The sequence below is a fragment of the Schistocerca nitens genome, chromosome 5 (genome assembly GCF_023898315.1).
Source record: "Schistocerca nitens isolate TAMUIC-IGC-003100 chromosome 5, iqSchNite1.1, whole genome shotgun sequence".
Lineage (NCBI taxonomy): Eukaryota > Metazoa > Arthropoda > Insecta > Orthoptera > Acrididae > Schistocerca > Schistocerca nitens.
Genome location: NC_064618.1, coordinates 30,311,387 through 30,327,234, shown reverse-complemented (window position 1 = coordinate 30,327,234; position 15,848 = coordinate 30,311,387).

Genomic DNA, 15,848 nt, shown 5'->3' with positions numbered 1-15,848 from the left:
ACTTCTCCTTCTGAATCGATTAACGTTTCTATAGAAACGACAGGATTTTCTTTTGGGATAGGAGTATCTCCTTTCCGATGCACTATTCCTTCTTTATTGCATCCCTCGCTCCATCACAATGACGAATTAACACGGAAAGTGTGTCGCTATGAAATACTATGGGTTCTATGACCTCTCCTTCTGAATCGATTAACGTTTCTATAGAAACGACAGGATTTTCTTTTGGGATAGGAGTATCTCCTTTCCGATGCACTGTTCCTTCTATACTGCATCCCTCGCTCTCTCACATTTTACGAATTAACACAGAAATTGCGTCGCTATGAGATACTATGGGTTCTAAGACTTCTCCTTCTAAATCGAGGAACGTTTCTATGGAAACGGCAGGATTTTCTTTTGGGATACGACTATCTCATTTCCGATGCACTATTCCTTCTTTATTGCATCCGTCGCTCCCTCACATTGACGAATTAACACAGAAATTGCGTCGCTATGACATACTATGGGTTCTATGACTTCTCCTGCTAAATCGGGTAACGTTTCAGTGGAAAGGATAGGATTTTCTTTTGGGATACGACTATCTCATTTCCATTGCACTATTCTTTCTTTACTGCATCCCTCGCTCCCTCACATTGACGAATTAACACAGAAATTGTGTCGCTATGAAATACTATGGGTTCTATGACTTCTCCTTCTGAATCGATTAACGTTTCTATAGAAACGACAGGATTTTCTTTTGGGATAGGAGTATCTCCTTTCCGATGCACTATTCCTTCTTTATTGCATCCCTCGCTCCATCACAATGACGAATTAACACGGAAAGTGTGTCGCTATGAAATACTATGGGTTCTATGACCTCTCCTTCTGAATCGATTAACGTTTCTATAGAAACGACAGGATTTTCTTTTGGGATAGGAGTATCTCCTTTCCGATGCACTGTTCCTTCTATACTGCATCCCTCGCTCTCTCACATTTTACGAATTAACACAGAAATTGCGTCGCTATGAGATACTATGGGTTCTAAGACTTCTCCTTCTAAATCGAGGAACGTTTCTATGGAAACGGCAGGATTTTCTTTTGGGATACGACTATCTCATTTCCGATGCACTATTCCTTCTTTATTGCATCCGTCGCTCCCTCACATTGACGAATTAACACAGAAATTGCGTCGCTATGACATACTATGGGTTCTATGACTTCTCCTGCTAAATCGGGTAACGTTTCAGTGGAAAGGATAGGATTTTCTTTTGGGATACGACTATCTCATTTCCATTGCACTATTCTTTCTTTACTGCATCCCTCGCTCCCTCACATTGACGAATTAACACAGAAATTGTGTCGCTATGAAATACTATGGGTTCTATGACTTCTCCTTCTGAATCGATTAACGTTTCTATAGAAACGACAGGATTTTCTTTTGGGATAGGAGTATCTCCTTTCCGATGCACTATTCCTTCTTTATTGCATCCCTCGCTCCATCACAATGACGAATTAACACGGAAAGTGTGTCGCTATGAAATACTATGGGTTCTATGACCTCTCCTTCTGAATCGATTAACGTTTCTATAGAAACGACAGGATTTTCTTTTGGGATAGGAGTATCTCCTTTCCGATGCACTGTTCCTTCTATACTGCATCCCTCGCTCTCTCACATTTTACGAATTAACACAGAAATTGCGTCGCTATGAGATACTATGGGTTCTAAGACTTCTCCTTCTAAATCGAGGAACGTTTCTATGGAAACGGCAGGATTTTCTTTTGGGATACGACTATCTCATTTCCGATGCACTATTCCTTCTTTATTGCATCCGTCGCTCCCTCACATTGACGAATTAACACAGAAATTGCGTCGCTATGACATACTATGGGTTCTATGACTTCTCCTGCTAAATCGGGTAACGTTTCAGTGGAAAGGATAGGATTTTCTTTTGGGATACGACTATCTCATTTCCATTGCACTATTCTTTCTTTACTGCATCCCTCGCTCCCTCACATTGACGAATTAACACAGAAATTGTGTCGCTATGAAATACTATGGGTTCTATGACTTCTCCTTCTGAATCGATTAACGTTTCTATAGAAACGACAGGATTTTCTTTTGGGATAGGAGTATCTCCTTTCCGATGCACTATTCCTTCTTTATTGCATCCCTCGCTCCATCACAATGACGAATTAACACGGAAAGTGTGTCGCTATGAAATACTATGGGTTCTATGACTTCTCCTTCTGAATCGATTAACGTTTCTATAGAAACGACAGGATTTTCTTTTGGGATAGGAGTATCTCCTTTCCGATGCACTGTTCCTTCTATACTGCATCCCTCGCTCTCTCACATTTTACGAATTAACACAGAAATTGCGTCGCTATGAGATACTATGGGTTCTAAGACTTCTCCTTCTAAATCGAGGAACGTTTCTATGGAAACGGCAGGATTTTCTTTTGGGATACGACTATCTCATTTCCGATGCACTATTCCTTCTATACTGCATCCGTCGCTCCCTCACATTGACGAATTAACACAGAAATTGCGTCGCTATGACATACTATGGGTTCTATGACTTCTCCTGCTAAATCGGGTAACGTTTCAGTGGAAAGGATAGGATTTTCTTTTGGGATACGACTATCTCATTTCCATTGCACTATTCTTTCTTTACTGCATCCCTCGCTCCCTCACATTGACGAATTAACACAGAAATTGTGTCGCTATGAAATACTATGGGTTCTATGACTTCTCCTGCTAAATCGGGTAACGTTTCAGTGGAAAGGATAGGATTTTCTTTTGGGATACGACTATCTCATTTCCATTGCACTATTCTTTCTTTACTGCATCCCTCGCTCCCTCACATTGACGAATTAACACAGAAATTGCGTCGCTATGAGATACTATGGGTTCTAAGACTTCTCCTTCTAAATCGAGGAACGTTTCTATGGAAACGGCAGGATTTTCTTTTGGGATACGACTATCTCATTTCCGATGCACTATTCCTTCTTTATTGCATCCGTCGCTCCCTCACATTGACGAATTAACACAGAAATTGCGTCGCTATGACATACTATGGGTTCTATGACTTCTCCTGCTAAATCGGGTAACGTTTCAGTGGAAAGGATAGGATTTTCTTTTGGGATACGACTATCTCATTTCCATTGCACTATTCTTTCTTTACTGCATCCCTCGCTCCCTCACATTGACGAATTAACACAGAAATTGTGTCGCTATGAAATACTATGGGTTCTATGACTTCTCCTTCTGAATCGATTAACGTTTCTATAGAAACGACAGGATTTTCTTTTGGGATAGGAGTATCTCCTTTCCGATGCACTATTCCTTCTTTATTGCATCCCTCGCTCCATCACAATGACGAATTAACACGGAAAGTGTGTCGCTATGAGATACTATGGGTTCTAAGACTTCTCCTTCTAAATCGAGGAACGTTTCTATGGAAACAGCAGGATTTTCTTTTGGGATACGACTATCTCATTTCCGATGCACTATTCTTTATTTACTGCATCCCTCGCTCCCTCACATTGACGAATTAATACAGAAATTGCTTCGCTATGAAATACTATTGGTTCTATGACTTCTCCTTCTACATCGATTAACGTTTCTATGGAAACGACAGGATTTTCTTTTGCGATACGACTACCTCCTTTCCGATGCACTATTCCTTCTTTACTGCATCCGTCGCTCCTTCACATTGACGAATTAAGACAGAAATTGCGTCGCTATGAAATACTAAGGGTTCTATGACTTCTCCTTCTAAATCGAGGAACGTTTCTACGGAAACGACACGATTTTCAATTTTGATACGACTATCTCTTTTCCGATGCACTATTCTTTCTTTACTGCATAACTCGCTTCCTCACATTGACGAATTAACACATAAATTTCGTCGCTATGAAATACTATGGGTTCTATGACTTCTCCTTCTAAGTCGAGGAACGTTTCTATTGTTCGTCAGGATAGAAATCAGGAGCGGAGGGCGTTGTAAAATGACAATTAATTGAGTGGAATGGACCCAGTTTATTCTTGTAATGATGGTACAGTGGTGCCTACGTAGGGCCGAGCAGCCCCAAGAGGGGTTGCCGTCTGCTCATCAGAGAGGCAGAGACTAGAGGAGCGACTACTCGGGGCCGAGGTCAGAAGCTAAGAGAGCGCGGAGCTGTTTCCAAGCCGCCCTCGCCGCTCCCGGCCGCGTCCCCACGTGATCACACGATTAGTCTCTGATTGGAGGATTGATTCCGCCAACGCGCCTTGCTAGTAGCGTGCCCCCGTCAGCGCAACCAACCCGTGGGACTTGAGTCTGACCGAGGAGCACGTGGCAGGAATGTGCCGACCATGGTCTTCCGGCCAGCACCTTCCACCACAGTATGCCCAAGCCGGCTACGGCCGAACATTATGCATTGAAAAATTTATTTAAATAAAATTTTGTCGGCAATGATCCCTCTTGGGGGTCTCCTCCCTGCACATCCTTTCCCCTTCCGAAGAAGGCTCTCTGGATGAAAATGAATGAGCTTATTCTAATTGATTATTCCATTTAAAAAATATATGATCATTATGAAGGGTCCCATAACATAGTGATATCAATATGTGCAAAAGTTACAAAGTGGCCTGAAGGGCCTGAAGGAAGGCTCTTGAATAACAAACTTGTGAAGTTGGTGCGACGACAGTGGAGCGGCGCCATGCTGTGAGTGTGTGGCGGCGGTATCAGTGGTGGTGGGTACCCAGGCGATGATGAGGGGCACCGGAGCACAGCACACTGAAACACTCCACCCTCGTGGGGGTGAGAGAATGCACCCAGGCCTAACAGTCACAAGGGGGTTTTTCCCCGTAATATTACTTTGAATTCTTAAATCTAGAATTACAATGGTAATTGCCCAAGTGGGTGAATGAGAACGTTACAAAATGACAAAAACTTAAAGAGAAAACAAAATGACTTACATGAGGGTTAAAACTCGACAGTTAAATTGTGATTCCATAGACTTTACATAGAAATACAAATCCATTACAAAATTAGTTCATTGACCTGACACCTAGTCTACAATTCTAAGGGGGGGGGGGGTCATGCCTGATCGCATGCACCAAGGTTGGCAGGTAGTTTCAGGTGTGATATTCACCTTCAGGTTGTGGGGGTGGTACTATTTCTCGGAAGGAAGTGAAACATTTGCAAAATCCTCTTTTACAGAGTATCCAGGATACTATAATCAGAATCATTACAATGACGATTACCGAACCAGCGCTGGGTAATACAACGGTGGTTAATCGCTTGGTTTGGTGCCAATCAGCAATATGTGAGGCCACTCGGTCAAGAGCAACTTGGTTGTGTTCCTGGGTAAGGAGATGATTGATCGATTGGAGTAGATCTGAATCATTGGTATTCGGTAAATTCTTTAGCTTCTCATGGTGATGGAGTTTAAAAGAGAGTTCAGGAACGTATAAGGTAAATGTGGGAATGGTGACATGAAAGGTGGAGTGCAATTGAGCTGATATCCTCATAGAAGCAGCGTATACGTCACATCTTGAACTATTATACACTAGGCCACTATTATTCAGTATTACACGGTACGATTCAGTCTCTGACATTGAACGGTGGCACACCAGGGTGACGGTGACAGTCTGTGGAACAGCGAACAGAAAACTGTTGCCAACAGGCCGAATTATTGGTTGACGAAGTGAGACTAGAACACAAGGACATGGAGGTGTAGTAGTTTCAGCTAAAAACAGTGACATCTCGCACTCAGTAGTGCTAGTGTGTAAAATTAGCGTGGAGCATAAGTAATGTGTTGTATGGAAGCAACTGGATAGTTCAGCGTGAGAGAGAGTGGCGTGAGTTTGTCGATCCCGACTAACTATTAAAAATTCTTGAGTCTGCCAAACAACATGGTGATGAAGGATAGCCCAAGAGACTGGAAAAGTGTATATTTGATAGCACTCGTATTCGCAATTTGCGCACGTGATTGGCAACCTCATTCGCATCCGAATACCGTCCGAATTACGGGTAAGTCGGACCTCCAACGCAGCATAGTAAAAGGGGAGGTTGCTTTCCCGCACGGCATAAAGCATTTGTTTAGGGGCCAAAATTTGCGACGACACATTGTGTAGCATGTGCAAGAAGGGCTCTGAGGGTAACAGATGTGGACTGAGCTTTCCTTGCAGTCCGAGTTGAATGGCCGAGTGTAACATGTGCACGTGTAACTGTGCTGTGTGTATATTAAATAAAAGAACCTGCGTGGTCTTCACAATGTCCAATGTGATAGTCAGATTACGTAATCACGAGCGAAGATGAGTCCACTCTGCTGTGGGACGAAGGCCAAGTGTCGTTAGTTAATTTGAGATTTTGTACGAAGGAAGTTTTCCTTTTTTTTTTTTTTAAATGAATAAAATGAGAAGGAATCCTGTGATCGCGGTGTGAACCTGCACAGCCTAGGCACCTCCCACGCATTGGCCACTACGCAGGGGCACCCACCCCGCTAAGGCTCGACACGGCGAGACAGGTGAAGTACTTCATAAATTTCAGAAATAATATTGAGTGGTGTTTCAGCTGTAGAAAACCCGAAAGAGGGTAGGACAACTCAAGTTAACTCAATAATCATAGGATCTTTACTTACAGAAGTGGTCAATAGAGAGGTTAACTGTACTGAAGGCGGAAATGAATGTTAGCGAGAGCGAGTCTGTTGCTCGTGAATACAGAGGCTGGGCGTGAAGCAGTGGAGGTGGCGCAGCGCAGCTTTATCAGCGCTGAGCCGGCAGAGTGCTGAGCTCAGATAACAGCGTCGGAGAGCGCTAGTGGCTCTGCGTCCGAGACTAAGACATTGTAAGTGCAACTTAAAAGTAACAGTTTATTGCAAAGCAATAATAAACGAATAGCTGATGTCACAAAGACGTTTGATTCCATTTTAACAGAGCAACTTAAGTGTTCAACAGGTAAATTGATTATGTTGTTGATTAAAAGAAACTGCTACTGAACGTGACGTACATATGTACGTACTTCCCTTTCCCCTTCCGAAGAGCGGAGGGCATAAACCATAAAAGCCTTGTTCATGTACTTAGTATATGACAATAGAGGTCTGGTAACATCAACAAGTTACACCAAGGAAGTGTGGATATGAACAGTGTGAGTGTGTTGTAAGTTGTTACTGGGCGTATGAAGTGTTGTGTAAATGTGTGACTAATGGTAGCTGATGGCGGATACGAACTGAAGGCCAATAGGTGCTATCAGAGATACTTCCAGTCCAGAAACAATGAAAACTAAAAGGGAATACCGAATATGGCACAAAAATAACGTATAACCATAAGGTGTACTAACATTAATCATAACTATAAATTGATAACAATAAAACATGACATTGAAGTAATAATAATTGACAAGAAATAAAATAAAGGGAATATTTCCCGAACATAAACTTCCGAATCGGATACGAAATCCGTCAGGGGATGTTGTTTTTTAGTCGGTTGACGAAGTGCATAAGGGACTACGTCAGTAGAATCCGACAGTGTGTGTATATAACAACATTGTTCTTAAAAGTGCAGTTTGCACTGTCAGATGGTGAAAAGCAACTAATCCGTTCAGCAACGGAAAAGGCTGCCATCTGGGGAACGGTATGTGAATCTTTGGCAGAATCTCATGATTTTGCAATGGAATTGCCATCTAGAAGAAAGTGGCGTTGTATAAAATGTAATAAAAGAGCGTCTGGGGCTCAGTTCATTTGTGGTTGAGTGCAAAAGGCGTAGTGTGAGCGCAAATTGTCTCACGGTAATTGATGTATGAATTGTTTTGTGGTCAACCGAGGAGCCTAGGATTCGGTGACGTGTAAGTACAAGTTCGCGGTGCGTATGAGCTACCTGCGCGTGACTCGACTATTAAGTTCAGCAGTGCATTAGTGCAATCTGCAGACTTGGATTGATGATTATATAATTTGCAGGGCAATGGGGCAACCTGCGGACAGTGCTAAGGCAACCTGTCTAATAATTGAGGGGTAGGCAGTGCATTGGAGCTATCTGCGATACCGTGGTTTAGCGGGCCTAAGGGCGTCCGTCTGACTTGATAAGAATTAGTGTAGGCACATGGGTTTCCTGCGATACACGGAATAAAAGTATCAGCGGCGTTATTAGCTGCTGTACTAGGAAAATGTCGACTGTTCAAGCAATAAAAATAGCTCTGAAGCTAGAATAGCATACATGCATAAATAGCGTCACTTTTTGTGCGCGCAGTACATAACACTACATAAAATGAAAATCATGAACTATAAATCACTAGCGCTAGCATAATGGCATAATTAAAAACAATGACATATATTGACAAGAAAATAAAAACACAATGATGTATAATAATAATGCTGTAAGTAGTCGGAACGCTCAACGTTAACATGTAACACTGGCCACCTGGGGCTGGCTGCTAGGCTGCGTGTGTGTTAGTTTTAAAACTGACGAAAACAAATTGAACTGAGAGGACAACTAGGCACAGTTCCCGTAGCGCTTACATCACCGGCTAATTAGAGGCAAAGTACGTATCTCACAATGGATCATCAGCCGATATTTTGGGGCAAGACTGCAACAAGGGAGAGCAATATCTCGGTGTAAATGGGTGGTAAGATTAAAAGACCGGTACTGTCGGAAGAGGGTACCTAACATGTTGTAGGGGCCTCCTCATCGACAGAAGAAGGAAAACAGGATAGAACAATGACCACGGCGGTAGAGTAAAATAAATGGTCGTTTGTGCCTCGTCAGTAGCGTGAAAAACCCGTGGCATTGCATTGGTTTGCCCATATCTGGCCTTGTCCAAGGCAGATAACGTTGAATGTCATCATAGTTCGATGTGTAAGAGGGTTAGGGCTGTATTTTGTAGCTTATACAATGAATCAAAGCAGTAGTGAACTTCACTTATAGGATTGGCAGACTAAGGTATGCAGAATAATGTAAATCGTTAAGAACTTCGTGTGATTTATCCAGCTTATGTGAAACAAAACAAGGAAAAGAATTTAAACAGTGAATCACATCTACTTAATATTTATGTTAAGATTTATTGGGATGTTTGAATGAATTTTGTTTGCCGTGTCTTCCGGCTGCATGAAAGAAAGCAGCTTGGAGCTGTTAGCGAACGCGAAGCGCACGCGTAGGTGCGGAATAGGCACCGGCACGTCAGCGGTTATGTGAGACGGCGTGTAGCCGCGAGAGACCGGCCGCTACTGCAGCGACAAATATCACGCGCTTAGCGTGTACCAGAAATAACGATGAATTAGAAATTGCTAATTATCTAGAATAAGAGTTTTTTTAAAAAGGCTGTTAGTTATATAAAATGATGGTAAATGCATTGTAGTCTGTCATACACGGAGGATAGGGCAGTAATTTGCGGTTTGTTTTTGTAACTACTAGGACGCGCCGCGTGTTGAGACGCTGGAGCCGGCAGCGCACGTGGTGATAAGATACGTCATCGCGCGGAGCGCTGTTACTGGCTGAGAAAGGATGATGGCCGCTGGCCAGTTCTTGGTGAGGAGAAGGGACAGCGCTGAAGACAGGAGGGGAGGCGACAGCTGATGTGTTGCCCCGCCAACAGCTGGTCACGTAAACAAAGCGTACGAGGCGTATGCATTTCAAGCCCTGGCTTTATCTGTTCCGATTACTTACGATTAGCTGCAGCAAATACAGAACTACGACATATAGTACAATACACTAGACGTCAACGTAACAAGTATTAAGAAAAGCTCAGAGTAAAAGTACTCCACATGTACTGGTTTGCCAAATAGATGGCAATAGAAGACATTGAAGAATATTATTCGGAGTTAGCAGCCGCGGTTCTGCCAACACCAAGTGTAATGGTTGCATTTGAAGCAAGTCAGTTGCGTGACGTCTAATGCGTGGCATTGCTTGCAAAACATAAAACATAATCATACATATAAAAATGAGCAAAAATACACGACAGGACTGGAAATTGACAATTGAGAATGGCTGGGAACTCCGTCTTGCTTCCAAGTCCCTGGAGAGAATGACTTAAACTAAGCTGCAATAAAACATAACATAAAACTCTAATTAGGCGTGAATAATCACGCGACCTCAACCCATAAGGGTGTCGATTACGCAAAGGGTATCTACAACCCTGTGGAGGTAATCTCCTCCGTTTTTTCTTTCGTCTTTGTTCCACTTGAGGTGGAGGTGACACAGGCGGATCGGTGGTTGCGACCTGTTGTGGTGACACAGCCCTACCGTGGTAAGGTTGCAGGCGGTCAAAGTGCACTATCACCGTACGATCGGTTAATTGCAGTTCTGCATTGACTGGTGAGGTCAACCGTACAATCCGATACGGGCCTTCAAAGCGGGGAGAGAACTTTTTAGTTCGTCCCTTTTTGATTGCCGGGTTCCGTAGTAACACTAAATCACCTGTTTGATAAGTCGGTAAAACAGCATTTTTATTCTGCCTGTGCAACTGTTTATTAGTAGCTTTGATATTATTCCTCTTTACCTTATACCAGATCGCTTTTAGCCGGCGGGCTAAACCTTTTACTTCCTTTATTTCTACACCTTGAGGTAGGTTGTCTATTTCGAACGGCGAATTCATCGGCCGTCCAAACACAGCTTCGTAAGGGGTATACCCCGTGGATTCATGTATTCGGGTGTTGTATGCAGAAGAAATATACGGTACATATCTGTCCCAATCAGCGTGCGTTTTTGCAACATAATAGGATAACATTTTACAAATTGTACGGTGTACGCGTTCAACGCGACCGTTGGCTTTAGGATGGAAGGGAGTTGTACGCCATTTTTTGATTCTTAACAATTTACAAACTTGTACAAATAAAGCAGACATGAAACTGGTTCCTTGATCCGTTAAAATGGCATCAGGACTTCCAAAAGGTAGTATCAAACGATTTACAAACTCTCTCGCCACAGTTTCAGCTGTCATGTCGGGGAGGGGAACCAAAATTAGATAACGTGAAAAGTGATCAATAACAGACAAAATGTATTTGTTACCTTGTTGCGACTGTGGAAAAGGACCTTGGAAATCTAAAGCAAGAATTTCGAAGGGTGAAGATGCCTGAGGAAGTGTTTGCAGCGGCACTCGCGGATGCCTATTTTGTGCTCGTTGTGCACACGGCAGGCAAGATCTTACATACCGGTCCACGTCACGTTGTCGGTATTGCCACCAATAACGTGTCGCAATTCGAGCGTTCGTAGCGCGTTTTCCGCTGTGACATGCTTGGATGGTATCATGGCATTGCCGTATTATACGTTGCTGCAAGCATTCCGGTATTACCAAACGATTTCCATGGGGAGTTCTTCGATACAAAAGGTCGTCTATTACTTCAAATTCTGGCAAGGTGGCGTATTTTTGACATTGAACGTCCACCTGCTGTGCTTCTTTTAACTCTTCAATTGATACCTCATCTGGTTGAATGACACGCACTTTTCTACTTAACGCATCAGCATTTTGATGCAACCGACCAGGCTTGTGCCGAACTTCAAAATCATATTCTGACAGTTTCATGGCCCAGCGCATAAGTTTGCTGCTAGGGTCTTTAAGATTCAATAACCACTGCAGAGCAGAGTGATCGGTAAGAACTGTAAACTTGCGGCCATAAAGGTAACATCTAAAATAATTAATTCCAAAAAGAAGGGCAAGCAATTCCTTTTCTGTAGTACTGTAATTAGTTTCTGCTTTATTCAGTTGACGAGAGGCATACCCAACGGGTTTTTCCTCATCATCTTGCACTTGGCTTAGGACACATCCTACAGCAAAATCAGATGCGTCACAAGATAAAATAAAAGGTTTAGCGAAGTCTGGGTAAACAAGTAGAGGTGATCTAGTTAAAACAGTTTTCACTGTTTGAAAGGCGGTCGAACATTCATCCGTCCAATCAAAAGGAGTATCCTTTTTCAACAATTTAGTAAGTGGTTTGGTAATAGTAGCATAATCTTTAACAAAACGGCGGTAATAATTTGCAAGGCCAAGGAACGATTGTAATTCCTTTAAATTTGTTGGAACAGGAAAAGTGTCTACTGCTTCAGTTAATCGTGGATCTGGCTTGACTCCGCTGGAACTGATGACATGACCTAAATACTGCACTTGTGATTGAGCAAAAGAACATTTTTCTAATTTTAAGCTTAAATTAGCATTTTGCAAGCGCAACAGCACACTGCGTAGATGTTCAGCATGTTCAGCAATGGATTTTGAAAATATAATTATATCATCAAGATACACAAGGCACATAGTAGGTTTCAACCCACGTAATAGCAGATCTGCAAATCGCTGAAAGGTTGCTGGCGCGTTGCGAAGCCCGAAAGGCATCCTTAAGAATTCATAAAAGCCGCCAGGAACTACAAAAGCTGTCTTAGCTCGATCTTGAGGAGCAATTGGAATTTGATGATACCCACTGCGCATGTCCAATGTTGTGAAGTACCGGCAATTGCCCAGACGATCGAGTGTTTCATCGATCCGGGGTAATGGATAATGATCTGGAGTAGTAACTTTGTTTACTGCTCGCGTGTCTACACAGAGGCGATAGGATTTTTCTCCGTCTATAGATTTCTTTGGAACGACTACAATTGGGCTAGACCACGCACTAGAAGAGGGTTGTACACTCCTGGAAATTGAAATAAGAACACCGTGAATTCATTGTCCCAGGAAGGGGAAATTTTATTGACACATTCCTGGGGTCAGATACATCACATGATCACACTGACAGAACCACAGGCACATAGACACAGGCAACAGAGCATGCACAATGTCGGCACTAGTACAGTGTACATCCACCTTTCGCAGCAATGCAGGCTGCTATTCTCCCATGGAGACGATCGTAGAGATGCTGGATGTAGTCCTGTGGAACGGCTTGCCATGCCATTTCCACCTGGCGCCTCAGTTGGACCAGCGTTCGTGCTGGACGTGCAGACCGCGTGAGACGACGCTTCATCCAGTCCCAAACATGCTCAATGGGGGACAGATCCGGAGATCTTGCTGGCCACGGCAGTTGATGTACACCTTCTAGAGCACGTTGGGTGGCACGGGATACATGCGGACGTGCATTGTCCTGTTGGAACAGCAAGTTCCCTTGCCGGTCTAGAAATGGTAGAACGATGGGTTCGATGACGGTTTGGATGTACCGTGCGCTATTCAGTGTCCCCTCGACGATCACCAGTGGTGTACGGCCAGTGTAGGAGATCGCTCCCCACACCATGATGCCGGGTGTTGGCCCTGTGTGCCTCGGTCGTATGCAGTCCTGATTGTGGCGCTCACCTTCACGGCGCCAAACACGCATACGACCATCATTGGCACCAAGGCAGAAGCGACTCTCATCGCTGAAGACGACACGTCTCCATTCGTCCCCCCATTCACGCCTGTCGCGACACCACTGGAGGCGGGCTGCACGATGTTGGGGCGTGAGCGGAAGACGGCCTAACGGTGTGCGGGACCGTAGCCCAGCTTCATGGAGACGGTTGCGAATGGTCCTCGCCGATACCCCAGGAGCAACAGTGTCCCTAATTTGCTGGGAAGTGGCGGTGCGGTCCCCTACGGCACTGCGTAGGATCCTACGGTCTTGGCGTGCATTCGTGCGTCGCTGCGGTCCGGTCCCAGGTCGACGGGCACGTGCACCTTCCGCCGACCACTGGCGACAACATCGATGTACTGTGGAGACCTCACGCCCCACGTGTTGAGCAATTCGGCGGTACGTCCACCCGGCCTCCCGCATGCCCACTATACGCCCTCGCTCAAAGTCCGTCAACTGCACATACGGTCCACGTCCACGCTGTCGCGGCATGCTACCAGTGTTAAAGACTGCGATGGAGCTCCGTATGCCACGGCAAACTGGCTGACACTGACGGCGGCGGTGCACAAATGCTGCGCAGCTAGCGCCATTCGACGGCCAACACCGCGGTTCCTGGTGTGTCCGCTGTGCCGTGCGTGTGATCATTGCTTGTACAGCCCTCTCGCAGTGTCCGGAGCAAGTATGGTGGGTCTGACACACCGGTGTCAATGTGTTCTTTTTTCCATTTCCAGGAGTGTATTATTCCTGCTTCTAGTTGCTGTTGTATAGTTTCCTCTACCACTGACTGAAGATGATAGGGAATTCGGTACCCTTTCTGAGCTATTGGCCTAGCATTTCCGGTTGGAATCTCATGTTGGATTAGATCTGTTGCTGGTAAATATTTCCTGTCTTCAAACAACCATGAATACTCATTCAATACTTCATTTATTAGCTTTTGTTCATGCAATGGGAGGTGACTAAGCTTAGCTTTAAACTTATCTGTCAGATGTGACGTGATTGTCAAAAGGTGTTGAGGGGAGGCAGCAGTCTTTTTCTTTTTCATTGGCAACTCATCTTCTGTGATAACCTGTAAGCTGGCTAATACTGTACCACGCGGTATTAAAGCTTGCTTGTGACTAAAATTGTCTAAACACACGGGTACGCAATTTTCTTTCTGAACTTGCTGTGTTTTGCACAGGCTACGTTTTACGTGGACCTGCATCTGGTCAAGAGTTTCATTCTGGCAGAGTGGATCTACCAAGAAATGAACCTCTTCGGATTCACGTATCCCGACAGGCACCCAAAGGATCTTTCCTGTGCCTTCTGGTATCTCCACGGGATTATCGGCTTTTAGCATCGTTACGGGAGACTCCGAAACTTGGGAAACGGATCCTTTTTTCCCAGCTCCGCTCGCCCGCAACGTGCAGTCACGTCCAAAACGGTGCACGTTGTCGCCGAATTGGACGGTATTTAACCTATAGTCAATAACCCCCTGGAAATGACGCAGAAAGTCACTTCCCAGGATGATGTCGTAATCCGTGCGCCTGTTTCGTACAACCTCCATCGTAAAAGCATATTCTGTGGAGTCCAACATGAACTCAACGCAACAGCTGCCATCAGGTTTCACTATGCCGGGACCAATACCACTGATATGGTACCGCGGCGGTTGCAATGTTCTTTTATCTCTCTTCGATAAAAATGCCAAGCTGATCTGTGCGCCTGTGTCAATTAGCACGCGTATTGGTTTGCGGCCTCTAACACCATCGACAACCACGCTTGCCACCTGTGTGATTCCCTTATCAACTAGGGGGGTCACTATTTTTAACGGGGGCCGGGAGGGGTGGCACTTCCTGCCCCGCGGCCGTTTCCCGAATTCTGTGGTTGGTTTGCATTTCGCCTGGAATTTGCAGGCGGTTGTGGCCTACTATTTGGACAATGCACGCTTTGGTGACCCATGTTCCTGCACTGATGACAATATGGCACGCGACATTGCTCTGCCACATGTCCTTGTCTATTACAGCGCCCACACTTAGTATCGTTCGAAAAGACACGTCGGGGCTCGCTTTGCCGCGCGGAGACGGCCACAAATCGGTTCGCTTCCTCTCTTAAAAGTGCTAATCGCACGGCTTCGTGTAAGGTGCGGGGGGAAGCTATCTTGATTTCGCCCCCTATTTGAGGGTTTATGCCACGAATAAACACGTCTATCGCACGACATTCTGATTCTTCCAACAGAACCTCGTTACGAGCAGAACTGGCACTTAGTGCGTACGTGTGGCATGCGACGCTTCGAATCCTGTCCGCGAATGCTTCTAAATCTTCACCCGTTTTTTGCTTAAGGGTGGAAAGCAAGTCGCGATAGTAACTAGTACCACGTTTGTCTGTATACCTTTCAATCAACCCTGTTGCAAGGGACTGGAAGGTAGGGGCATTTTTCAAGCTCTCGACCGACTGCACGTAGTTCCGCGCTTCGCCGGTGAGTTTCATTTTCATCACGTTTAAGAGAAATTCATCTGGCCAACCGCAAAGCTTTCCGATGTCCTGGATATTCTGGACAAGCGTTTGAATATCCTCGTGCGGCTTTCCAGCGAACGCGGAATAAACGCTACTGCTGGGAAGCT